The sequence below is a fragment of the Salvelinus sp. IW2-2015 genome, unplaced genomic scaffold (genome assembly GCF_002910315.2).
Source record: "Salvelinus sp. IW2-2015 unplaced genomic scaffold, ASM291031v2 Un_scaffold9542, whole genome shotgun sequence".
NCBI lineage: Eukaryota > Metazoa > Chordata > Actinopteri > Salmoniformes > Salmonidae > Salvelinus > Salvelinus sp. IW2-2015.
This window is the reverse complement of record NW_019950800.1, coordinates 288-7,361: the sequence shown is the minus strand read 5'-3', so window position 1 is coordinate 7,361 and position 7,074 is coordinate 288. Positions and strand designations below refer to the sequence as shown.

Here is a 7,074-nt window from a genome sequence, read left to right as displayed (position 1 = left end):
TTGGCGCTGTGAGTCGTGGGATTATATCTAGTGTGTATGCGCAGTGATCTGTAGATTATATCTAGTGTGATATGGCGCTGTGGATCGTAGGATTTTATCTAGTGTGTATGGCGCTGATGAGTCGTAGGATTATATTAGTGTTGTATGGTGCTGTGAGTCGTAGGATTATATCTAGTGTGTATGGCGCTGTGAGTCGTAGGATTATTATCTAGTGTGTATGGGCTGTGAGTCCATAGGATTATATCTTAGTGTGTATGCGCTGTGAGTCGTAGGATTATATCTATGTGTTGTATGGCGCTGTATCATAGGATTATTCTAGTGTGTATGGCGCTGTGAGTCGTAGGATTATATTAGTCTAGTGTGTATGGCGCTGTGAGTCGTAGGATTATATCTTAGTGTGTATGGTGCTGTGAGTCATAAGGTTATATCTAGTGTGTATCGGCGCTGAGTGAGTCGTAGGATTATATCTAGTGTGTATGGCGCTGTGAGTCGTAGGATTTATCTGTGTGGTATGGCGCTGTGAGTCGTAGGATTATATCTAGTGTGTATGGCGCTGTGTGAGTCGTAGGATTTATATCTAGTGTGTATGGCGCTGTGAGTCGTAGGATATATATCTAGTGTGTATGGCGCTGTGAGGAAACACTGAGTCGTAGGATTTATCTAGTGTGTATGGCGCAGTAGTCGTAGATTAATATCAGTGTGTATGGCGCTGTGAGTCGTAGGATTATATCTAGTGCTGTATGGAGCTGTGAGTCGTAGGATTATATCTAGTGTGTATGGTGCTAGTGAAGTCGTAAGGATTTATATCTAGTGTGTATGGCTGCTGTGAGTCGTAGGATTATATCTAGTGTGTATGGCGCTGTGAGTCGTAGGATTATATCTAGTGTGTATGGCGCAGTGAGTCGTAGATTTAATCTAGTGTGTATGGCGCTGTGAGTCGTAGGATTATAATCTAGTGGTGTATGGAGCTGTGTGGAAACAGTGAGTCGTAGGATTATATCTAGTGTGTATGGCGCTGTGAGTCGTAGGATTATATCTAGTGTGTATGGCGCTGTGTGGAAACAGTGAGTCTGTAGGACACCTTTTATGTTGACGTAAGAATCCAGACTGCCAAGATTTATCTAAATTGTCCTGCCAGATTATGAATTTATTTAAATGTTTATCTTTTTGATATTAAACATCAGGGTATTAAGGCAGACGGGATAATTCTTCCCTCTTCTATTTGATAATGGTTTTAGAGTACAGTCGGCCAAAGCTCGAGACGTATCTGCACTTTTTTAACTTATAAGCATCCAACACCAATCAAAGGGACCAAATGTAGTGTTTTTTTAGAGCCTGCTTCATGTCTTTGATAAGCGTTTTGGTGACATGCACTAATGTAGTGATGATGACTATGTAATTGTCCCAAATGGCACCCTATTCCCTACGTAGTGCACTACTTTTAGTGGCATTATATAGGGGATAGGGTGCCATTTGGGATACATCCTATGCTAGAAGACACTCCCAATATACTGTATAGTCCAATATTGAAAAAGCACAGTTTCTGAGGGTAGACTTCACATCTCTAGCACACTTCCAAAACAAACTGCGTGGTAACATATAAACTGGTATTGCTTGTCACTGTATATAGCGTGTTGGTCATCATTTTTAATTTTTTTACCTTTAATTAACTAGGCAAGTCAGTTAAGAACAAATTCTTATTTCAATGACAGCCTACTGGAACAGTGGTTAACTGCCTGTTCAGGGCAGAATGACAGATTTTTACCTTGTCAGCTCAGGGGATTTGATCTTGCAACCTTTCGCTTACTAGTCCAGACGCTCTAACACTAAGCTACCTGCGCCTCTACATCTACCACTAAGCTAACCTGCCGCCTCTACAACTCTAACCACTAAGCTCCTGCCGCCTCTACCTCTAACCACTAAGCTACTGCCGCCTCTACACTCTAACCACTAGGCTACCTGCCGCCTCTACACTCTAACCACTGGCTACCTGCCCTCTACACTCTACAACTAGGCTACCTGCCGCCTCTACACTCTAACCACTAGGCTACCTGCCGCTCTACACTCTAACCACTAGGCTACCTGCCGCCTCTACACTCTAACCACTAGGCTACCTGCGCCTCTACACTCTAACCACTAAGCTACCTGCCGCCTCTACACTCTAACCACTAAGCTACCTGCCGCCTCTACACTCTAACCCTAAGCTACCTGCCGCCTCTATCACTCTAACCTTAACTACTGCGCTCTACACTCTAACACTAAGCTACCTGCCGCCTCTACACTCTAACCACTAAGCTACCTGCCGCCTCTACACTCTAACCACTAGGCTTACCTGCCCCTCTACACTCTAACCACTAGGCTACTGCCGCCTCTACACCTCTAACCACTAGGCTACCTGCGCCTCTACACTCTAACCACTAGGCTTACCTGCGCCTCTACATCTAACCACTAGGCTACCTGCTGCCGCCTCTACACTCTAACCACTAAGCTACCTGCCGCCTCTACACTCTAACCACTAGGCTTACACTCGCGCCTCTACACTCTAACACTACGCTACCTGGCCGCCTCTACACTCTAACCACTAGGCTAGCCTGCGCCTCTACACTCTAACCACTAGCTACCTGCCGCCTCTACACTCTAACCACTAGGCTAACCTGCGCCTCTACACTCTAACCACTAGGCTACACTGCCCTCTACACTCTAACCACTAGCGCTACACTGCCGCCCTCTACACTCTACCACTAGGCTACTGCCGCCTCTACACTCTAACCACTAGGCTACACTGCCACCTCTACACTCTACCACTAGGCTACACTGCCGCCTCTACACTCTAACCACTAGGCTACACTGCCACCTCTACACTCTAACCAATAGGCTACACTGCCGCCTCTACACTCTAGCCACTAGGCTACCTGCGCCTCTACACTCTAACACTAGGCTACCTGCCGCTCTACACTCTACCACTGCATGATGATTGACATGCGGTATTTGGGGGAACCGACGGTTTGGTCGGAAGGTTTTGTATTACCCATTTAGACCACAACTTTTCCTGCGACGGGGATGAGTTGATGTGAGAGTCTGTTTTGTTTATGAAGTCGAAAGATAATATACTGATTTCTGTTGTTTCTTAAAGCCCTTAACCCCAATGTTTAACTATATAAATCACCTACAAGGCATTACATTGGTCCGACTGACATTTGTATTTTCTTATCAAGGTTGTAAGAAAAATAAAATATATGTATTACTTTTTTGTATCTATAACGTTCTTATTCCATACCAGAATGAAGCTATGTATTGGATAGCTCTGGTCCATGGTGTTACCACACACTCCTCCATGAAGACATATTTAATGCCCTGGACCAGAGATATGTATTGGATAGCTCTGGTCCATGGTGTTACCACACGCTCCTCCATGAAGACATATTTAATGCCCTGGACCAGAGCTATGTATTGGATAGCTCTGGTCCACGGTGTTACCACCCGTTCCTCCATTAAGACATATTTAATGCCCTGGATCAGAGCTGTGGTTACGGGCCTAGGGTCCATATGGGCCGATAGGGCCCAGGTCAACAGTAGTGCACTATGTAGGGAATAGAATGCCGTTTGAGATACATACTATGTCTTTTAACCTAAAAAGCAATGATTTATGCAGTACAAAGTGTTAATACGATTTTAACTACTGATGTGTAAATTACCTGCTATGAGTGCACCAGTCATTTATTAAGTTATTAAGATGTTATTGAACCTAAATATGGTTATCTTTTTTTATATTCAATGTATTAAAGATTCTGTTCTATAAGAAACACGTCATTACGAAGCTTCCTTCATTTTGGTTATGTCTCAAATGGCACCCTATTCCCTTTATAGTGCACTACTTTGGACCAGGACCTGCATAGGGAATAGGGTGCCAGGGCCAATAGGGTTCTGGTAGAAAGTAGTGCACTATATAGGGAATAGGGTGCCAGGGCCCATAAGGTTCTGGTAGAAAGTAGTGCGCTATATAGGGAATAGGGTGCCGGGGCCCATAGGGTTCTGATCTAAAGTAGTGCACTCTATAGGGAATAGGGTGCCAGGGCCTTTAGGTATTTAATAAAAAGTAGTGCACTACATAGGGAATAGGGTGCCATTTGGGAAGCAGCCATTGTCTTCATCGCTCAGCAACGTTCAATTCTGCTCACGTTGGAACTACTGCATTGATCTTAAACCAATCAATCAATCTGATTATCAATATTACTCTGGCCTTCATCATCAATCAATCTGATTATCAATATTACTCTGGTCTTCATCATTACCAAAACGTTTCACACCCTCAGTCACATTATATTTTCTGAAAGTACTTCAGTGTTTTAGGAAAATAGAAAACTGAAACATCGAGTGAGACTTAATGTGCAGTTTCTCTTTCTGATTCAGATGTATTGGTATGAATACGATCCACCCCCCCCCCCCCCTCCTGTCCCTAACAACCCCTCCATGGCCAAAACCCACTTCCTGTCGACCCCGCCATCCTCAAAGCCACTTCCTGCCCTAACAAACCCCCCCTAGGCCAAAACCACTTCCTGTCACACCCCATCCTCAAAGCCACTTCCTGTCCCTAACAACCCCCCTAGGCCAAAGCCACTTCCTGTCACGCCCCATCCTCAAAGCACTTCCTGTCCCTAACAAACCCCAACTAGGCCAAAACACTTCTGTCACGCCCCATCCTCAAAGCCACTTCCTGTCCTAACACCCCCCTAGGCCAAAGCCACTTCCTGTCACGCCCCATCCTCAAAGCCACTTCCTGTCCCAGTAGGAACCAGACTGAAAACAAAACACTGGTTCTTTAAATACCTTGTTGTACTAGGGAACAGGTCATTTTCTTCATAGACTTTAAGGTGTGAAAGCTGACGTATTTCTGTCATTATTTAAGTTGGTTCATTCAGGACACTGCTATACGGTAAAATGTCTGTCATTATGTTATGTTTGTGAGGAAGAAGGTATAGTTGGAATCTCATCATATAGCAAACATTTCAATAAATTACTAAAAGTCGGATTTCTGATCCTCTGCTTTTTGATATAAAAAGTGTGGTGTGAGAGAGAGAGAGACAGAGAGAGAAGAGAGAGACAAGAGAGAGACAGAGAGACAGAGAGACAGAGAGACAGAAGAGACGAACAGAGAGAGAGACAGAGAGACAGAGAGACAGAGAGACGAGAACAGAGAGCAGAGAACGACGAGACAGAGAGACAGAAGAGACAGAGAGAACAGAGAGACAGAGAGACAGAGATCCTGATTGAGTTTCTGTCACTGTACATGTCTATATATTAATATCCGAGACATTTCTACTGCTGTAAAGACACAATCATTACCTTTCATCTCGTTTGGGTTAATGCTGTAAAGATGTGATTCATTACCTTTCATCTCCTTTAGGATAATGCCGTAAAGACAACGAACATCTACCTTTCCTCCTTTAGGAATAATGCTGTAAAGACACAATCATTACCTCCATCTCCTTTAGGATAATGCTGTAAAGATGTGATCATTACCTTTCATCTCCTTTAGGATAATGCTGTAAAGATGTGATCAATTACCTTTCATCTCCTTTAGGATAATGCTGTAAAGACACGAACATTACCTTTCATCTCCTTTAGGATAATGCTGTAAAGACGCAATCATTACCTCCATCTCCTTTAGGATAATGCTGTAAAGACACAATCATTACCTCCATCCCTTAGGATAATGCTGTAAAGACACAATCATTACCTCCATCTCCTTTAGGATAATGCTGTAAATCCCAATCATTATAATACCATTAATCTCAGTTGGGATATTGCGGAAGGTGAACCAGAGTGTCGGAACAACAGGAGTGATTCTAGGGTGGAAGTCACCCTGCCCGTCTCCTTGTCTGCCTTACTGACCCTGCCACCAGTCTGGTCAGAGTGACTTACCATGGACACCAGCCTGGTCAGAGTGACTGCCATGGACACTTCTAGCATGGTCAGAGTGACTAGCCATGGTACACCAGCCTGGTCAGAGTGGACTTAACCATGGACACCAGCCTGGTCAGAGTGCTTACCATGGACACCGCCTGGTCAGAGTGACTTACCATGGACACCAGCCTGATCAAAGTGACTTACCATGGACACCAGCCTGGTTAGAGTGACTTACCATGGGACACCAGCCTGGTCAGAGTGACTTACCATGGACACCAGCCCTGGTCAGAGTGAGCTTACCATGGACACCAGCCTGTGTCAGAGTGACTTACCATGGACACCAGCACTGGTCAGAGTGACTTACCATGGACACCAGCCTGGTCAGAGCGACTTACCATGGACACCAGCCTGGTCAGAGTGACTTACCATGGACACCAGCCTGGTCAGAGTGACTTACCATGGAACACCAGCCTGGTCAGAGTGACTTACCATGGACACCAGCCTGGTCAGAGTGACTAGCAACGGTGGCACGGTGGGACCAAAACACCCTGTGGCCCTCAGACTGGTTGGTGTGCCATTCAATGCCAAAGTGTCCCTTTTGGACAAACAGCAGAAACACAATATAGCCGACGTGCTGCAGAAACATCCAGACAGCCACAGAGGAACGTAGAGCAGCCGACGAGCTGCAGAAACATCCACACGCCAGGGAAGCGTAGGCAGCGAACGTGCTGCTGAACTCGAAGACCCACAGACGGAACGTAGAGCAGCGCGACGTGCTTGCCGAAACATCCAGAGCACAGAGGCCGAGGTCGCCCGACGGCTGCAGAAAACATCCACACAGCCACGAGGAACGTAGAGCAGCGACGTGCTGCAGAAAACATCCAGACAGCCACAGAGGAACCGTAAGCAGCCGACGTGCTGCAGAAACATCCAACAGCCACAGAGGAACGTAGAGCAGTCCGACGTGCTGCGAAACATCCACACAGCCACAGAGGTACGTAAGCAGCCGACGTGCTGCAGAAACATCCAGACAGCCACAGAGGAACGGTAGAGAGCCGACGTGCTGCAGAAAACATCCAGACAGCCAAGCAGAAGGTAGAGGCCCGACGTGCTGGCAGAAACATCCACACAGCCACAGAGGAACGTAGAGCAGCGACGTGCTGCAGA

The 7,074-nt window shown here is 45.9% G+C and overlaps 2 long non-coding RNA genes across 2 annotated transcripts; both read left to right on the top strand.

Moving 5' to 3' along the window:
- The first annotated feature begins 102 nt into the window (after positions 1-102).
- LOC139027307 (uncharacterized) lies at positions 103-784 on the top strand. Its single transcript, XR_011479392.1, has 3 exons — positions 103-211; positions 320-564; positions 747-784. It is a non-coding gene; the product is annotated as an uncharacterized lncRNA (long non-coding RNA).
- A 17-nt stretch (positions 785-801) lies between these two features.
- On the top strand, positions 802-1,690 carry LOC139027306 (uncharacterized). Its single transcript, XR_011479391.1, has 2 exons — positions 802-883; positions 957-1,690. It is a non-coding gene; the product is annotated as an uncharacterized lncRNA (long non-coding RNA).
- Positions 1,691-7,074: the final 5,384 nt, after the last annotated feature.